This window comes from Camelus ferus, chromosome 33 (genome assembly GCF_009834535.1).
Source record: "Camelus ferus isolate YT-003-E chromosome 33, BCGSAC_Cfer_1.0, whole genome shotgun sequence".
NCBI lineage: Eukaryota > Metazoa > Chordata > Mammalia > Artiodactyla > Camelidae > Camelus > Camelus ferus.
Genome location: NC_045728.1, coordinates 5720115 through 5739215, shown reverse-complemented (window position 1 = coordinate 5739215; position 19101 = coordinate 5720115). Strand labels below are relative to the sequence as shown.

At 48.8% G+C, this 19101-nt stretch overlaps 1 protein-coding gene and 1 long non-coding RNA gene across 3 annotated transcripts in view; both read right to left on the bottom strand.

Annotated features, from left to right (window-relative positions):
* KIRREL3 (kirre like nephrin family adhesion molecule 3) overlaps positions 1 to 19101 on the bottom strand; it is a 491466-nt gene that overhangs the window by 362318 nt on the left and 110047 nt on the right. The gene's annotated exons all lie outside the window — the stretch shown is intronic.
* Positions 976 to 17812, bottom strand: LOC116661114. The gene is made up of 3 exons (XR_004316870.1): positions 17802 to 17812; positions 7176 to 7180; positions 976 to 1180 (listed from the first exon to the last, which is right to left on the bottom strand). It is a non-coding gene; the product is annotated as an uncharacterized LOC116661114 (long non-coding RNA).

The following is a 19101-nucleotide window of genomic DNA, read 5'->3' as shown; positions in this document are numbered from 1 at the left end:
GTGCTTTAGAGAAATGCTCCCTAACAGCGGGTGGAGAAGGGGCAGCTGCCTGGCCAGGAGACCGCCGCCTTGGTCCGAGGCGGGAGGACGAGAATCTTGTCAGCCACGGGGAGGGAGGCACAGGGACACATGCAGGGCAGCACCCAGGGACACTCAGAAAGTGGGGTCACCCACACCTGATCCTTTTCTGCAGTGTGGGACCCAGTGTCTCCCTCATGCCCATATCAGCACATTCATATCCTGCCCAGCTCGAACACGTCACCTCTTCCACAAAGCCTTTACTGATGCCCCAGGCTGCAGACAAACTCCCCCTCCTCTGCTCCCCTGCTCTGGGTCTGTGCTTTTCCCTCTGGGTCCCCTAGAGTTGTACTAATTTGAATTGCATTAACTTACATTAAATTGACTCCTTTTCTTTGCCCTCACATGGGTTGGGAAAGGGCAGGGTTCTGGAAGTATGAAGACTTATTTTGCACTGAAGATACGGGACACGGTAGCTGTGTTGCCCTGGGCTTGGTTTCATCATTTCTGGGAATGCATCAGCCAGGCTGCAGCTGGGTGAGCACAGTCCATGCCAGGTGGCCTAAAAGGGGAGAGTGAGGATGCCCAAAGGCTAGTAACAGTGGTCAGCCAGGCCAGGGCTGGGGGCACAGGGCCAACCCAGAGGGAACTGGACCACCAGTGAGACACAATTACAGTCTTACAGGCCCCGTGAAGCCAGAATAGAAGGGGTGAAACACACGGGCTTCTCTTCTCTCCCTCTGATCCCTGGACAGCAGCTCCATTAGCTGAACCCACACAGAAACCAGCTGGAAAGAATTCTGGGAGGTGCAGTTTGCAGAGGAAGGATAGGGGTAGATCTGACCTCGTAAACAGGCAAGTGATCAACATAGGAAATTCACAAGGTGTCGCTAGCTCTACTTATTTCACAGGATAGTGGCGAGAATCAAATGGAATGACATATGGAAAAGCCCTTAGTGAATTACAGAAAACTACCCAAACACAGCTCTCAAATTATTTATGCTTGTAGTTTGGAGTCTTGTCTGGCAGTCAATGAGAATCCATATTTAACTGTTCAGTCATTAATTCTCTCCCCGCCTGGGTCTGGGGTGGGGATGGGCAGGTGGTGTTTCCCTGGGGCCAGTCCACGGGACATATTCATCCAACAGGTTGTCACCGGTGTCTGGGACACTCTACTGCATCAGGTGATAAGAAATCTTTCTGCAGAAGACTGTAGTGACCTGCTTCTAAACCTCTAGTATTAGAACCAGTTTAATATGGATGGGCAGGTGGGCGTCAGGCTTGGAGTGGGTCTCTCCAGCCCCTGCCCTTCTTGGCAGTGAGCAAACAGTAAGCAAACAGTGACGAACAAAGCCATAGCCAAGGGAGGACATTTGATGCTATTCAGATGATGGCGGGAGAGAGAGGGAAAGACACGTGAGAATTTCCTGAGCAGCAGTTCTACCCCAAGCATCATGCTGGGCACTGTCCTGTTGTTTTGCTCCTTATGGTGGAGGAGATGCCTGGGGAATAGGGCCAATGCAATTGAACCCTTTCGTCCTTCAGCCCCATTAACCCACATCCACCCAAATGGATTCTCAGCCAGTCCCATTAAGACATCCTGTCAGAACCATCCCACGTCATTTGCAGAGTGAAGTGAATATCAATAAAACTGTAATGAGTAATTTTCCCAGCTTCACTGACTCTTACTGGAAACCAAGCCAGAGCCTCCGCTGTGGGTATTGACAAAAACTCCATTCCTCCTGGGAGCTAGGAAAATCCGAACCCATCTGAGCAGTAGCAGGTGAGCTAGTTTAATGGACATGGGTACAAGGGCAGCGGGCTTGGGAAGGGGCCTCCAGCCCCTGTCCCTTGTCGGCAGTGAGCAGCCGTGATGAGTGAAGAGGTTCAGTCTCCTCGGGCTGAGGCAACAGGAGAAGCACGCATCAGGAGGCAGGCGCTGACTTCTGGCCCCCAGTTACCATCCACGACTCCTACCATCTACTCTAACCCCATTGGGCCTCATTATTTCATCAGTAACATCAAGGTCCTTTCTGGTTCTGCATTCTATGACTCTGAGAGCTGGAGAAGGAACAGAGAAATCAACCTGCCAGAGTGATGCATTTGACAGTGTAGACCCTTGGGGCTGAGTCTACACTGCCAGGCACTCGAGAAACAGACAGAATGGGAGTGTTGCTGGCAGTTTCTTGCTGTGGCTCTCTGGCCACGGAGAGCCTGGGCATCACACCTGCTCCGTGGCCATGACAGCCAGCACCTGCTCCGTGGCCATGACAGCCAGCGCTGGGAGACCAGAGCTGTGGGTGACAAGGCGTTAATTCCACATGTAGGAAGTGTGATGGTTGGGGACTGGTCTCCTCCCTTCCTGTTCACTCCCCTCTGTCTGAAAGGCTGTCAGCAACTTCTGCGGATGCCTGGCTGCCATGGCCTCGATGGTGCCTTCTTCACCCGCACGGAGGTGTGGAGGAGAGTACGGAGGTGTTTCTGCAGCACCGGGGCTGCTGGTTTGGAACGTACTGCCTGGGGGAAGACTACTCAGCTGCCATTCTGCGCTGGGGTCCAGCCTTCTCAGCTGTCCAGAAAGACAGCTCAGCCCAGTCAGGCTTCCAGATATTCGACGGAGGGGGCAATGGGTGTGTGCACATGTGTGTGCACACTGTGCAGCTGCAGGGAGAGAAAGAGGAATGGAGTCGGTGAAGCCCAGATCCTTGCAGGCACGTGAAGCTGGACTTGCAGGGGAGGTTATGCAGGCTTTTCAGAACCCCCAGTAGCTGCCATTCCTCCCCTGTCCTCCATCCTATGCCAAAGTTCATACAACAGAGCCTTCCTGGAGCCAGGCAGCCAGGAGCAAGTTCTGCAGGGACTTGCAGCTGCTACCGGGCTGCATCATGTGTTAACCCCCCTGATGGCCGGGTCAGTTCGGGTGATATAGGTGGTGAAGCGGATGTTAACCCTCCTCCTTAGGCATCTTGCCTGAAGCTGCACACTGGACTGAAGAAAGCGTCTGACCAGATAATGTGTATTACGAAGTATAGAGCTCACTGCCGTTTATCAAAGCCGTTTCCTTATCTATTCCTCTTGTGAAGTTAAGGAGACGAAGTTATTACTCCTATGTGATTGGATGAGGAGGCTGAGGCCCACTAAGGAACTAGTAGCACCTAGTTTAAGCTCAGTTTCCTACTGCATCCCAGAATCTGTCTCCTGCATGAAAGGTCAGTGGCTTCCAGAATGATCCTGAGAATGCTGATAATGGAGCACCACCCCTCCCCCTTCCCCTGTGAACTTTGCAGAAAAGTGGGAGTGGGGCTAGGAGGGTCACATGCCTCCTGTGACATCTGCCTTGCCATGGTGACACGATGTGATGGCCACGTGGTGGAGGTGAGGGCAATGACAAAGTTCTACAATTCTTATTACTTGGGAAAAGTCCAGTCGCCCCTCTGTATCCAGTGCCTGGGAAGGGCCGTCTGTTCTATGCCATCTTACATGAGGGACTTGAGCAACCTTGGAATTTGGAGGTCTTGGGACCGATCCCCAACAGATACCGAGGGATGACTGTCCGTGGCCGCTCTCGTTTTAGAAGCAAATGTAAGGCTGGAGCTGATTATGTGTGAACTGCCAGGTGTCCCCTCTTGCTCTCCTCCTCATAAGAAATAATGACCCACACTTCATTGAAGTATGTGCCTTGCATATATTTCTCTCTCACAATAAGCTTACGAGTTGGTGTAGATTTATCCTCGTCGTACGGGTGAGGAGATCGAGGGGAGATGACCTCCCCAAGTGCGCGCTCCTGAAGCCGGTGGAGCCCGGACTCCAGTCCTAGCTGCGGGGCTGCAGGGCGCATGCTCCGATTGCTCGGGACCCAGCATCAGTCCCGCGCATGCGCACCGCTCACTGCATGCCCAGGATTTTCTACTCCCCTGCGTGTTTTTCTGGCAGCCTGTAGGCACCTACAGTGTGTGTCACACTCGTGATTCCGCGCCCAGCGCCCAGCACGGAGCTCCCCCTCGCCCGTCCTTGCACGCACGTGTGGACGACCCCATCACACACACCTGGGGTCCCCTCCGAGAAAGCAGGGGGAATTACGCCGCTTGCCTCCAGGCGTGAAGAGCCTCTAGCTCCCACATCTTTCCTGGATCCCAAAGCCTCCTTCTCTTCTGCCCCCAGGCCACCTTGCTAAATTTATCCTGGGATGATTCCATTTACCATCTATAGCTAAAATGCCTCTTGACTGTTCTGCGCCAAGATTAGAAGTCCGTCTAAACGTCAATGATTATTTCATCGGCTAAAAGCAAATTGATCAAGCCTGCCCTCCCTGCAGACTAAGGAGGCTCTCAGTCTATTTGTAGCTCTGTCTGAAAGGCAAGACGCGGCTGCCCTGAGTGGAGGCTGCCTGTTGCTCTCTGCACTGATGGAGTTCACAGAGTGGGTGAGTCATGGCTGTGTTTAAGCCTGGGATCAGTAGATCCTGGGGTAGAGATCAGGTGGATAGTTTCCTCCCACCGCTTCTTAAAGCAGACCCAGGCTGTTGAAGCAACAGCCATCCTACATCCCCTGCAGGGACACTGTCCACGACTCCGAGGGGTGGGGAGCCCACCTGGGCAAATCCATCACCAATGTCCCTCCCACCTTGGTCATCCTGAACGGCTCAAAGCAGCAGGTCAAACCAAAAATGGTCCTTGAGAAAGGGACAGAAATACTATCGCTTGTGCAGGACTGAAGTGATTGACAGCATAGGACTGAAGGGATTGACAAAGTCTTTGTTTCTGTCTTCTGGGGAATTCAAAGAATGCGAGCAGACACTTGGATGGAAGAAAAATGCATAAGGAAGTAGAGAAAAAGTTTTCCTATCCAAAAAGCTTTAGCAAAAATTAAAAGGAAAAAAAAAAGTGAAAGGCATGTAAATGTTTCAGTAGATATTTTTATTACCTTTCTCTAAAATTTTACCTTTGTTTTCCTTTGTAATCTCAAGTTTCTCACCTCCATTGAGTTTCAGTCTGCCTCTGAGCTGAATAATACAGTAGCCAGCCTGGCAAAGACAACTGTTTACTGGGCAAGAGGCTCCCAATACACAGGGAAGGAATTTTTCATTTCATACATCATTTAAAGCCTGCTGCAGTGATTTACCAATGTCAGCTCGTCTTTGGAGCACAAAAACAGAAGAAAGAGAAATATGCATGCTTCCGTTGTGTATCTGGACTGGGATCCTAGGAGAGTGATTGGAGGAAGATGGTGGACTGGGATTTCTTCCTTGTCTAAACGCTATGGAGAAGCCAAAGATTGCCCAGCATTTAGGAAGAAAGAGAACGTGGGAAAGTGGTTGGTGTCTTGCAGGGAGACTGTGCTTCCCTTCCCACCTGACCTGGCCAGGCAGGGCAAGGCTCCCTCCCACAGCCTGGGCGGTCCCCTCGTTCCCAGGTTCTTGCACTTAGAACCATCCTACACCTCCAGAAGAATCACCTGCTTGAGACTCCATCGCTAGCACGCCATTCCCCTGTTTAAGTACCCAAAACCATTTTCCAGGCAAATTGAATCACTCCTCTCCAGGCACTCAGCCCTCAGGACCTGCACTCCTGACTGTCTCATCATTTCCCGGGCACTCCTGTGGGTCCAGATGCCCCGAGATGCCGGCACACAGCATGTCCTTCGCCATCGAGCGTCCTGTCCAGCTGTTCTCCTGGGCTGGGAGGCTCTTGCCCTTCCCTCCCATTTCTGAAACTCTCTCAAGGGCCAATCTAACACCCACTTCATCCATCACTCTTTCCATGACTAAGCCTTTCTGCTTACTCACTTCCCCAAACTTCCACAGTGCTTTGAGTCAGCAGTGACTCAAATCAGATAACAGATAATCCAATATTAGAGAATAATATCAGTGCATTTCATTGAGTGATCCTTGGGCGCCACGTGGTGGTTTCCACTGCAATAACTCTTTCCACTCTCACAAACCCCGTCAGGATGTGCTGTTAATATTTCCAGGTGACAGAGATGGGGGCTCTGTGAGGTGATTATTTAAAGCTACCTTCAGCTAGGAGGCAAGTAAGTTGGCCAGAATCTGAACCCAGACTTTCTGCCTTCTATTTTTTTTTTTAAATGAGCCTTTAACCACTACCTTTACTGCCTCTCAGTCCAGTATTACTTCTGAGGTAATTGATTTTTAGGTTTTAGTTTAGTTCCGCAGTAAAACTGTGGACTCCCTGAGGAGGCCATGCGTGCCTGACATATCCGTACCCACTACAGCGCCTCACCTCAGAGCCAGGTAAGCAATAGGCGTTCGATAGAAACTTGATCATTTATTGAGTGGCCAGAGAGCTTCCAGATTTGGAAACTTCTCTTTCCTCATGATAGAAAAGTGCTCCAGGCAGACTGGAGGGGGGGGGGGCGCTGGTGCACGGGCATAGCCAATTCTCTTTAGGGAGGTCTGACAGTGGACCAGGTCAGCGCCATCACCAGATGTCCATGAAGCACGTACTATGATATGCCAGGCACAGGGGGTGGGAGGGAATCAAAGCCTTCCTGCCACGGAGGAGGCAAAGCTGAGGCTAAAGAAGGTACAGCCAGAGAGTAAGGCAAGGCAGCCCCTGCTGCGGGCTCGGTTCTTGCTTGGCTGCGTGGTGCAGGGCACGGGAAAGGGGGTTAAAGGACCCTGCAGACCCACGTGGGTCCGCAGTGTGCCTCGAGAGAGCTTCAGTGGAAGGGGGCCGGCGGGGTCTGAGGATGGGCACCGGGGCCCTGGGTGGAGAGAGCGAGGAGAGGGCACTGTCAGGAGAAGGACTGACTGGCCCTGCTTCCTCGCCTTCACTCTTTAGTGAGGGCGGAGTGGGGGACTGGGATTTGCTGAGACATGGCTGCTAAGCCACGGTGCTTGCTTGGTCTTGTCAGCAGGTTGGTCCTGAGGGTAAAGTACGACCGAGTCTAGGAGGGTGGTGTCCTGTACATGTGCAGGGTCTGGTCATGGTTTATTACTGTCTTTGACGTGGCTGGCACCCTGTTCTGCCTTCTTAGCAACACAACTCTCCATACAAGAGGCTGCTTGTGGTGGGAGTACTGTCTAGCAGAACGAGGCTGAAGCAGCTCTCAACCAATGAAGGATGAGGCCAGGGGGACAAACGCCCCGCTTCCTCGCCCGTCAGCTTGGGTGATTCTGAGGTCTGTCTTGCGCAGACCTGAGCTCCAGCTGCCCCCATGGAGATTTCTGGATCGTGGACTGCTGTCTGCTGGCTGCTTCCCCTTGCCCGACTTCCTCCCTGTCTCGTACAGTGTCTGTAGGGATCCCCTCCCAAATGAACTGGTTGCACTCGAATCACAGGGTCTATTTCTGGGAGAACCCAAAGTTGCGCATTGTATATGAATTGCAGAGCTGTGCGTGTTTGCTAACAGATCAATTCCCCCCTGGTTGTCCAAACGAGTTCTGCTCTAGGGGAGTAACCCAGGTCGACCTTTCATAACATCTCAACTCCCGGCTCTGAGGGTCACACGTGTTCACAGGAGGCTGACAGTATCCCTCTCGTGCTGTCCTCATCGGGTGTCTGATTTCTCAGCCCCCTACCCCACCCCAACTCCAGACTAGGATTGTAAAGTCTTTGAGAGCAGGGGCTATGCCATGTTGAGTCTTTACTGCAAATCCATCTCACAGAGTGCGTGTTCAACGAATGGTCTTTAAACTGGATTGTGTTAAGCAGAAAAAATACCCCTCTGTCCAAAAGCAAGCTGGTCCTTATGCCTTTCTCTGGCTTCTAAAGTGATGAAAGTTTGGTCCTCAAAGCCACAGGGTTCACAAGTGCCTTGTAATGGGTCCATTATTTTATTTATCATGTTGTGCCAACCCTGAGCGGCCTTTCAGATGGTATCCCCAGTACCTTTTCCTCCATCAGTTTCAAATGACTCTAAACACTCTTATCTTCAGTAAAGTTCATCCCTTCCTTGTGCAGACGAACACATCCTTTGAAACTGGGGCCTGATTATTGAGCAGGAGTGGGAGTTGGCGAGGGTCTGGCCCGTGCAATCACTGTCCTGGGGCCAGGCTCCTTTCACGGGCCAAGGCCAAGGCCAAGGCCACGTCCTCTCTGGCCCAGCCTGATACTCTGCCAGGGCAGCAGAGTGCATCTTCCTCCTCTGCCAGCCGCACGGCCCACTCTGCATACCCTCCTTGAGATGCCAGGGCTGTGTGTACCACACACTCAACAGTTGATCCATTAGATGGCTGATTGTTGCCAAGAATGTAATTATCCAAGGTGGCAACCGAACTGGCCTGGCTTACGGAGGCAGAGGCCAGTGGATGCCCAATCCTGCCAAGTGGATCATCACTTAGACATGGCTCCCCACTGCTGGGTCAGAGCCAAAGAGCTCAGCCAGAGCCGGAGCGCTCTTTCTGAGCTTCTGACCTTGGTTCCTAGAGACATACGTCTCCCTGAAGGCAGATCCTTCATGAAAGATCAGCCTTGTGAGAAGCAAACATCTCACTAGAACATAGCCTCCTGGCCTAGCCCCTGCTTTCCCCCAAAAAGTGGGCCCTCCTGGCTTCACCCCACCTTCATCATGCCAGGCTTGGCAGGCCCCAAACTGGATAAACAGCTGCTCCCCTAACCTCTCTTCCAATTCCACTCATTGTGAAGGCGGCAGTGAGAATGCAAGCATGGCCTCCAGGAGGCCTGGGGCGTGCCACCTCCTGCTCCTGCTGGAGCTGGTGCACAGGCTGCACGGTCTGTGCTCAGAGGCCCTGGGACTCGGCCTGCCAGACGTGAAGCTCCGTATGGGGAACAGAGGAGGGCTTGGAGCAGGGCAATGCAGGGACCACAGGATATACACTCGGTGACAACGGGGACATGTGTTTTCTGCCCTGGGCAATGGGTTTTTTTTTTTTTTTTCCTGCCTCAGAGAGAGATTGGACCCAAACTGTTCTCCTTGGCCTCCAAAGGCATGGAGCCCATTTCTCCAGACAGGCAGGTCTGCCTACGACCCAGAAGCTGGCCTGGCGGGGGGCCTGGAGCCAGGACCAGACATCAAGAGCATCCGTGGGGCCTCCTTTGGTCAAGCGAGCAGAGGATGCCTGAAACAGTCCAAACAGACCTTCAGAAACAATCTCCATCCCTCAAACAGCTGTACCCTGCCGGCCAGGTTCGGTGAGCACACTGCCTTCTGCTCTGATGCCCGGATCAGGCCTGTGTATTCTTGGGAAGGAAGAAGAAGCAAGAACAGGCGACTCCCTCCACCACTGATAAAGGACTTCTACATCTGAGTGGGAGGGGAACATGCAGGGCCACCTTTGACCTCAAAGGACATCAAGGGGGAGATCCATGGCCTGAATGATGGAAAAGCTGGACCGTTTAGGGCATTTCATGCTATATTGTGCTGTGTGACTTTGGGTAAGTCACCTAACCTCTCTGCTCCTTCGACAATGCCAGATACAGATACACCTCACAGGGTTTGGGAGATCATGAAAAAGAAGGGGATAAAAATCTTTTCTCCAAGGGAAGGATGGGGCTTCTGAATGAAGCTACTGTCATTCTCTTGACCTCTGGTCAGGAGCGCTGAGTTACCTTGTAAACCTCTATGAGAGAATCTAGTCAGTCAGAGGGAGAAGGGCCTCTGTCATTTGCCCCAGCTGCTCCTTGGAAGCAGAAATCCCTTCTGCAGGATTGGCTTGAGCACGTTTATGACAACAAGCTTGTCTCCCTCAGATCAGCAGTGTATGTGTGTGAGAGTGGCTATCAGAGGACACGGAAAACAGGTCATTGGAAAAACGAGTCCAGAGAAGACAGAGAGCCCTGAGCACCTGGAACCAAAACCAGCTCAACCCTGTTCACTCAGCACATTTCACTGGGGTCCGTGCAGGATGCCAGAGACACCAGTGAACCAGGCATCCCCATGCCTGCCCTCACAGAGCCTGCACCCCGAGGGCGCCCTTCTCAGGAGCAAAGAGAGGCGTAGTCTGACTAGTTCAGGATGGCCTCCAACCTGATCAGGCTGCCCCGACAGACCACAGTGTCCCCACTTTGCACCGAATGCAGAGAGCAGCTCCATTAAAGCCGCAGCCTTGAAGGGACCCCAGGCTGGGTACCTCTGAAACAGTTCTATAGAGCATTTAGCTTTTCTTCCTCTGTTCGCATCGCACCCCAGCCTGGCCCAGCCTCGTTTCATCTTCTCTGTGAATGTGGACACTTTCCTGCTCGGTGCACCAACGGTGCTGAATAGAAATGAGAAAGCAAATGAGACACTGCTCAGCCCTCCGCATTCTTGGTGGGCTGTGGGCACCCTGACGACAGCTGTGGTCCTTTGAACGGCAGCCTGAGAGCAGGCCTGGAGGGCATCTGGGGCTCGGCCAGTGTTCACCTCTACAGCTGAGTTATTAGGCAGCTGGAGACCAGCTTCTCCTCTGGCCACCACTCCTGAAGGCCAACGGCGATGTGCCATCGCCTGGATGGAAAATTAAAGCGACCGGCCCCATCAGTGGTTACACATTCCAGCGTGTAAATTAACAAATTCCTCCAGAATCCGTAACAGATACATCTCTGTTCAGCCAGAGACTTTGATATAAATGGAAGCTTTTTTGGACGGCTCTGTCAAAAGTGTAATATATCATGGAAGAGCGGATACAAGTTCAAAAGTACATATAATAATATAATTAAGATGGCTTGACAAGGATGTATTTTAAAAGTAGAAAATACCTGCGGGTATAATAGCTTCATAAAGTCTGTCAGATTTACTTCTGCTGTGAAGAAATTTAAAATGTTTTACTTTAATGTGATGCAAATGAAGTCTGAGGTATGCATATAACACAGTCCTTAAAAAATAGGTAGGGGGGAAAAGAATGAAAGTCAGTTTCAGGCCAAACAAGACGTTCAGCTTTGCAGGTGACTGGATAATAGATCAGGCAAACAGACTGGGGAGCGGCGCTGGGCTGTTTGTACAAAACACCAATTTCGCATTCCCCTCCCTCGTTGGCTACGGGAAAGTAAGTGTTTTTATTCAAAATTAATGATTCCCTCTGTACATTTTTCTTCTTGCTCAAAAGGTTCACGCATAATTCTTGTTTAAAGCAAAAGCAATTTTTATATAATTACCAGCCCATGGAAAATTATTTTCCAACACACTAAAAGCTAAGAGGGGAGTGACTCACACCCAGAACAAAGGCCTTTGGGACACCTCCATGTCCTCATGGACCAGCGGCCTCTCGGAGAGGATCTAAGCACCTGTCTAGCTGGACTCCACTACCTGTGTGCTGGACAGATGCTTTTTCAAACAAAGAAGAGATAACTGTTTACCTAGTACTAAAGGATGCTGAGATGGGAAATTAGAAGGTTAGTCCTATCAGCAAGGCAACAGACTGGGACACCCAGGTCACCACTCACCCTCTGTCCTCCCCTAAGGACTCCCATCTCTCCAGCCTGCTGATCTGCAGCACCCAGACTAACCCCATAGCGTCACATCTCCCTGCGCTGTGGGTACTTCATGGACCAAAGTGATACAGGATACCCACCCCAACCTTACTTCAATGCAACCCTCTGGTCGTAGGTCCATTCTTACTTTCTTATTCCCAGGCGGCATCAGGCAGATGGGACTTGGAGCTGAAGCAGCTACACGGCCTTCAGGAACTCTCCCGACCTTAGGGGCCAGGGTCACGGTTTACAGTGAGGTCAAATGTCCTTTCTTTTGCGACACAACATACAAGTATTTCAGATCTCCAACTATGCTTGTGAGCAAGGCTAGGTGCTTGTCAAAGCAAAAAAAAAAAAAAAAAAAAAAAAGAGTAGGGGAAGGTGTTCAATAAAAGGCATCTCTTATCCAAGGTAAAAATTTCATGATCGAATCACGAAGCGGCGTAGTTTAAAAATCAACAGTGCCGGTGCCTCTGTGGCTGATGACTGCACACGGAAGAATTTTCAAAGTAAATGTACTTTTCGCCATTATCTTGCTCATTTGCATTCTGCTCCATTTGGGTTCTGAAACTCGACTAGATGCTTTATTTTCAGGGTAGGTCTGCATGATGGCAAACAAACAGTCTGAGAAGGAATTAGCCATATGGGCCTGGGCATTATTTCCTTAATGTGGGAATTGGGTCAACCCTACAAAGTGTTTCCTTACACACTTACACAGGCACGTTCGCTCTTTGAGAGGGGACGTTTTCAGAATTAAGCCTCCCAGTTGGCTCCGCTTCCAGCCCCAAGAGGCTCACGAAATCTTAAAGGCGCAGCAACACCCAGCCCGGCGTCCTCACTTTGTAGCGGAGACGCAGAGGTCCAGAGAGGTGAAGTGACCTGAGGAGGTCACACAGCTTACGGGCCCGTCTAGGTCACACTCTCCTGTTGTGTGATTGACCCTGAACTGGCAGAGGTCTGTGCTTGCCCCTCTTCTTTCCTCCATATTCTAGAACACCTACTGGCCTCTGGGGAACCCCACCTCGATTTCTGGCCCCTTTCCCATCTTCTCCCAACCTTCTGCAAATTCAGACTTTCTGAGTTTACATCCATCAGTCAATCTATCCATCAGTCAATCAACTGATCTGTTCTGCACATCTCCAGGTATGACCCTGAACGTCCTCACTCTGCTCTTCAGAATCAGAGGTAAAGTGGGGGAAAAAAGCACATATGAGACCCCCAGAAATCACGAATCTCCCCAGCGACTAATGGGAGACATAATGTTGGAAATGGCATTGTCAGGGTGTCACAAAGTGAAGGATGACAATATATGAAACAGACCTTTTAAGGGCAACCCATTATTTTTGTAATTTGTTTAAACAAAACCAAGTGACTCTTTAAACTCTAATTCACATCTTGGAAATCCGATGCTGGTTTCTCTTTCTGGAGCCGTGGTGATAATTTTAATGCCAGTAGAAGGCATTAGACATTAGAGGTGAGCAGGGCACTGGGTTCTGGCTTTTATCAGATAATTAAGATGCTACCAAAGTCAAAGCTTTATCAACATTAGACTGAAAATAGGCTTCTTCCGTCCCAGGGCCTTCTACAGAGTATTCAGAGTGACAGTGCTCTGGATAGGAGTTCGCTTTTAAAAATGGTTCATTGTTTTTCAAGTTTTATTGGCAATCCATTTTCATTATACCCGAAGCATTTGTCTTCATAATATGTACTTCACAATTATAATATCAAAGAGTTCGTATCTACATAATAAAAATGATCTATAGAATCGTACAGGGAAAACAGTAACACAGTATGATCATTAATGAAATGAATACTTTGAGAGAAAACACGGCATCTCATGGGAGGACTTGTCCCTACATCGTAAAACGTTAGAAACGGGCAAGGGCTTGGCGGTGAAAGCGAAATTAAATCTATATGATTCCCCAGAGGCGGTGAGCACAGCGTGGCCATGCTTGACTTTGGGGATGGGAGGAACGTGCCAGGTGACCTTATGTTGGAGATAGTGACTTCAAAGCACATTTGTTCTATCTACCCTTCAGAACCTTCTGGCATAAATATCACAGACAACTGAGACAAGGCTCAGGTCTTTTCTCTCCAGAATCAGCATCAGAGGTTCTCTCTACTGACCAAGATTTGCTCCAGCTGGCCTGCCAAGGCTCCATCCAGGAAGAAACACTTCTGCTGGGGGAAGGGTCCCTAAAATCAGCTTCCCAGGACGAGAGGCACTGACTAGGGACAAGAAAAATGTGGAAAGGGGCGTCAATGTGGTAAAAAGAAGCTTGGAGACCATCTGGATAGCTTACTATCTCATCACACTCAGGGGAACGTCAGCGCATCGCTGGGCGGCTGGCGCTGGCTCCGCTGCACGGCTCCTGGCTATGCCTGGAACGTCTATCACGGGGCTTGGCTCACGGTAGACACTGAGTAAATAGTTTTTAATGGATGAAAAAAAAACCAAACAAAACGAATGACTTTGTCATTAAGCCAAAATATTTCATAACTGATAACCCCTATGGGAGATGACAGAAAGCTTTAAGACAGACCAACTCTGAAATGATGAAGAGTTGAATTAATGAGGACCAAGGAAAAGGAAGAACGGATAAGGAAGGGGTGGGAGGCTGCCTGAGTTTGCAGAAATGTGTAAGTTGGTTGTGGCACCTGGCCAAGGCAAGGCTGGAGACCCTCGCCGGGCAGATAGGAGGCTTGGCAGATGTTCCGAACAGGAAGGGGGAAGCCAAGCAGATGTCCGCCTCTGGTAAGGGACCACGGATTGAGAAGGCGCACTGTATGCTTCTTAGCTGATAGCAAGAAGCACGGGGCCACTGGAGGCAAGAGGTTTTTTTTTTGTTTTTTGTTTTTTTGTTTTTTTCCCGGAATGGCCAGCCAGGAGCTGAAATGCACCTGGAACTGGGCTCAGATATGAAAACTGGATTTCATACATACCCGTACAGTCAGCCCTCTATATCTGCCGGTTCTGTTTCTGTGGATTCAACCAATTATGGATTGAAAACATTAAAAATTTTTTTTCAGAAAGTCCCCCAAAGCAAAACTTGAATTTGGTATTGTAAGTAATCTGAAGATGATTTAAGGTGTACAGGAGGATGTATGTAGATCAGATGCAAATACGACACCATCTTACATAAGGAACTTGAGCATCCATGGAGTTTGGTATCTGTGGGGGGTTCTAGAACCAATCCCCTGTGGACAGCAAGGGATGACTGTATTTTCCAAATCTTCCTGCGGCGTCTGTACTTTTAAGCCAAATGGAAGTCTGAATGGATGTGGTTTGGTCAGTAAAGGGGCAGAGGGAGTAAATTATCTGATCCACGGAATCCAAGCGGTTCATAGTTAAGATCTATGATCCTGCAGTGGAAAGTCTCTCTCTCTTTCACTTGCCTCCCTCCTCAACTTCCCAGATACACCTACTGTACACGGGGTCCACCCCAGAAAGATGAAGTAAACTACATTGGGAGCTAAAATAATTTCAGCATCAGTTGACTTAGATGAAAGCAACTTGGGTTGTTTGAAAAATTATCCCAATTTATCAATTTACTTGGCTAGCATAACTTGTGAATGAGCAAGAAGAACTTTGAACAGGGAGAAATTGGTTGAACTGTCGCTAAAATATCTGTGAGCTCAGGATGGTGTTCAGAAATACCGAGGTGACAGAAACAGCATCACATAAAGGAAGTGACATACAACAATATTGGATAACAGAGACCTTGGACTCACATTTTTTTTATGCACGAGAAGGCAGAACATTAATATAGTAGGTGCTAAACAGTTATAGTGTCAAGGCTGGACTTCTCCTTGGAGATCTAGTCCACACTTCTTATTTCACAGATGACTCAGAGGCGACTTGTCCAGCATCTTGGAGCTGGGATTAAAACCTGGATGCCCTTGGCTTGCAACTCAGTGCTTTTCCACTCCACACGTGACCCTTCACTCATAGGGAGAGAGATGGGTAGGCATGTGGATGGGAGATAGATGGATAAATACATAGTCTCTAGGCAGTGTTAGTTTTTAGATACAATTACTCTGTTTTCAGATTGAATATCCCATGGGTACATCAAAAACTCCCCGTAGGACATTTAAACTTTACTGCAGAGTTAAAAGTGTGGAGAGTTAAAAGTCCCCTGCAGCTATTAAAACACTGTGTAGTGGGAAGAGTTGTGTTACAGGTAACTAATGGGGTTTCACCACCTCCCGCCCCCATTATATACAGACGCTGATATATAAATGTGTATATATAGTATATGTGTGTATATATAGTATATGTGTGTATATATATATATATATGTATATATATACAATATATACGTATGCTGTAGCGTTTTTAAGCAAGGTGTCCAGTATTTTTATTCCTGGGGGAGGGAGCAACTGCTGACTGCTTTTTTTCCCCCTAAAACTGCATTAAAACTTTCTTTTGTAAGAAAAACGAGAGAAAAAAAATCAATAGAGCGTGAAAGGACATGAAAAATGCATTTTAACCCATATATATTTTTTCTAACAGTGCAATTTTTTAAAGCTTTCTGAAAAAAAAAAAAAGAATCAATGTTACTCTCAAGGAAAAATGCAACACATCCCTGAATTTAGGAGCAAAGGTGTGCACATGTGCGCGCACACCCCTCTCCCCGCCAAGGATAATGAAGATCTAAAGATCTAGCCTAGTAGTTTGAGGCACGGGTGAAAAATGGCCTGAAGCCTTGGCCGCCCCTGGATTACCAGGTCAAAGGGTGCGTTAAAAGTGATGGGGAACAAATTCTGGTTTTGGATAGTTCAGCATGTATCCATATTAAATGTCCCAACTCGGTGAAATTACTCCCAAGGGACCGGCTGTTCCCTTGTGGGACCTCACTACACTTTCTTCTTCTGCAAAAGGGAACAGTAGAGCAAAGTGAGAGACATCCTGCGCAGGGCTCAGGTGGAAAGCAAAGGGGAAGAAGAGAGTGGGTTGGACGCAATGCTGGAGACGATCTTTCCTAGTCAGTGTATCTTTCTTTCTTGCAGGTAAGTAATCGTTGTCAATTACAGGACATTACTCTGCAGGCCAACTGGCAATTACAGTGGCATCTTTCTTCTCATCGCTGACAGCAAACGCAGGAAATATTCTGAGACCGGCTAAACGGAAAGTGGGAAAGGGGAGCCCGTTTCAGAGGTATCATAGAGGGAACCTACAACCAGGATGCAGGTGCTATATGCAGCTGTTATGCAAAGACGCTCCTGCTCTAAGAGCTGACTTGTTTATTTAGACTGGTGCTAAAGCCGAGTTAATGCCAGTTTCCAGAGAGGATTAATAGACACTAACGTGGAATTATCGAACCCTTATACACATCTGGAAATGTGTGTTTTAACGGTTTCTTTTTTGTGGCTGCCAGCTGCACTGGAGAAGCAGCTGATAAAGTTGCCATGGCTTTTTAGGGTTAGCTGAATAGATGTCATGCTGTTGAGATGACGGGAGTCCCTTCTGATCAAGACCACGGCCCTCGCCCTCTTCTGATCCTTTCCCTGCTCCTCTTTATCTTTGTCTAGAAGTCAGTTTCCCACTTTCCTTTCCAAGATCAGGCTGCAAACTCCTCCATTTCTCCCCGGTTCTCTCACGGCTGCACCACGTTCCATGCAGCTGTGAGTTATCCCAAAAGAATGGAGAAACAGCCAGAGAATCAAAATCCTCTGGATTTCACCTGGATCTTTGTGGTTTGGTCATTTAACCTTGGCACAGTACCGAGTGGGTCATCTGAGAGAATAATCCTTTGGCAAAGTGACCACTTAGATTCATGGTAAAGGTCATCTCAAGGACTCAAAACTTCTGACTCAGAAGCTTCTATCTCCAGATATCTCCATGTCCCTTCCTGGGTGACTGGCCCGCTTTTGTGCTTCCATCTCAAAGTCAGCCCCACTTTTCATCTCAGTGTTCAAGGAGGAAGCCATGGTATTTATTGGTAGGTGTTGTGCCTACGGAGAACCCTCGGGGTGGGAAGCTAAAGGTCTGGGCTGTTGTGACAGTGATCCGGCCCACCCTCTCCGCCCCATCACCTCCCCGTGCCTATCCTTCCTCAAGTGGAGGCTAATCCAGATGTTCCGATGATCAGCAAGTATCCTAGAAACGCTTTACCTATTTGATCTCGGCTGCAGCTGTAAGGATTTGCTCCTCAGTAATTACAAAGCACGTGACAATCAAAGTGCCTGGCCGACATCAGCCATAAAAGCAATGTATGTTTGGAGATGCTGTTGGGGGCTTTCAAACGCTATCTGCTTCAACCCACCCACCCCCACCTTTTGCTCCCTAGACACCCAGCCGCTCACACAGACCCCACTGAGTGAACATCAGTCAATCCGTCCCTTCGTCTCCGCTTCACGAGTGCCCTGCAATCATTCGTGCTTTCCTCCAGAATACACTTCTTTCATTGCCACATCAGAAGAGCTCTTTAAACGCTAACAAGAACCAATATTTTAGATTCTACTGCTCGGCGCCTCAGCTCAAGTCACTTTATTGTAAAATTAGATGTCATTGTGAAAAGCATGGATATAAATATAAGAGCAAAAGGCCCTTTTCTTAATGCGAAAACCAAGGTAACAATATCCTATTTTTCCTTGTCGTCAAAAAGTTCTTTTTTTTTTGGATAGCTCAGCCAATATAATGTGCTCCATATTTACACTTGGCATTAAATAACTATTATGCAAAAGTACTCCACAGTCATATCTAAGTGTATTTATGGAAAGCTAAATTATATTGCCAAGTTTATTTTAGACCAAGGAAGCCCCTGGGAAGGGATCTTGTGTATTTTAAAGAGTAAATGTAAACTATTAAATGGAGAGAACCTTTGTGGACCGTAACACATTCTACCTAGGTAAATCACAGAGCAATTACACAGTAAACTTTTCTTTGATGAAGCACTGAAGTGATGACATGTAATTACTTTTCCAATGCTGCACCGTGTGTTTATCAAAATGTTAATGCAGGCGTAATAACAGGCTGTATGTTTGCGCCGAGAATGTCAGAGCCATCCAGCTGTCAATCACATCTGAAAATAAAATCGCAAATAAGCAGGCAGCTTGATAACAGGAGTGACAGCCAATACTCACTCGGCTGACAAGTGCTTTGCTCCTCCACCAATCACAGTGTCAGTGTAATGCACCTAATGGGAGTGTCTCATGTATCAGCCAGCATGGAATCGAGGCACCAAGGGGCAGAACTCTGTGTGCCGATGCCTCTCCCTACTCCTCGAGTCCTGCTGATGGCGCCATTCTCAGGTGCTAGCTAGTCGCATTTCTTTTCTCCACGCTCCTCCAGAGCCATGCCCTTGTCAGAGGCTGCTGAGCCCACAGACAGGCTGGCATCACAAACAGTTCAGACCCGGCTTCCTGGCCAAGGAGCCTGGTTCGGGAAGTTCAGAATCAGCCCTACTGTGCTCTCGTCGGTCATGGTCACCAAGACACAAGGTCCTAGGCTAGGACCTGTCGCAGCAAGTGGCTGAGCTGGCTTTCCTTAAAGCTTTTAATGCAACTTAAAAAAAGAAAAAAGGTGCCTGGTTTTGAAAAACCAGTGTCAAAACTTCTCGGGAAAATTCATTTCTTACTTTGAACTAAAAGCAGGATGAGCTCAGCAAGCTTTTCTGGGATGCAAGGGTAGATGGGGTCAAGTCATAAAGAGGCCCCTGATTGAGGTCATTTTCCATACGATCTCTTTGTATTCTAGAACATCTGGGAAATG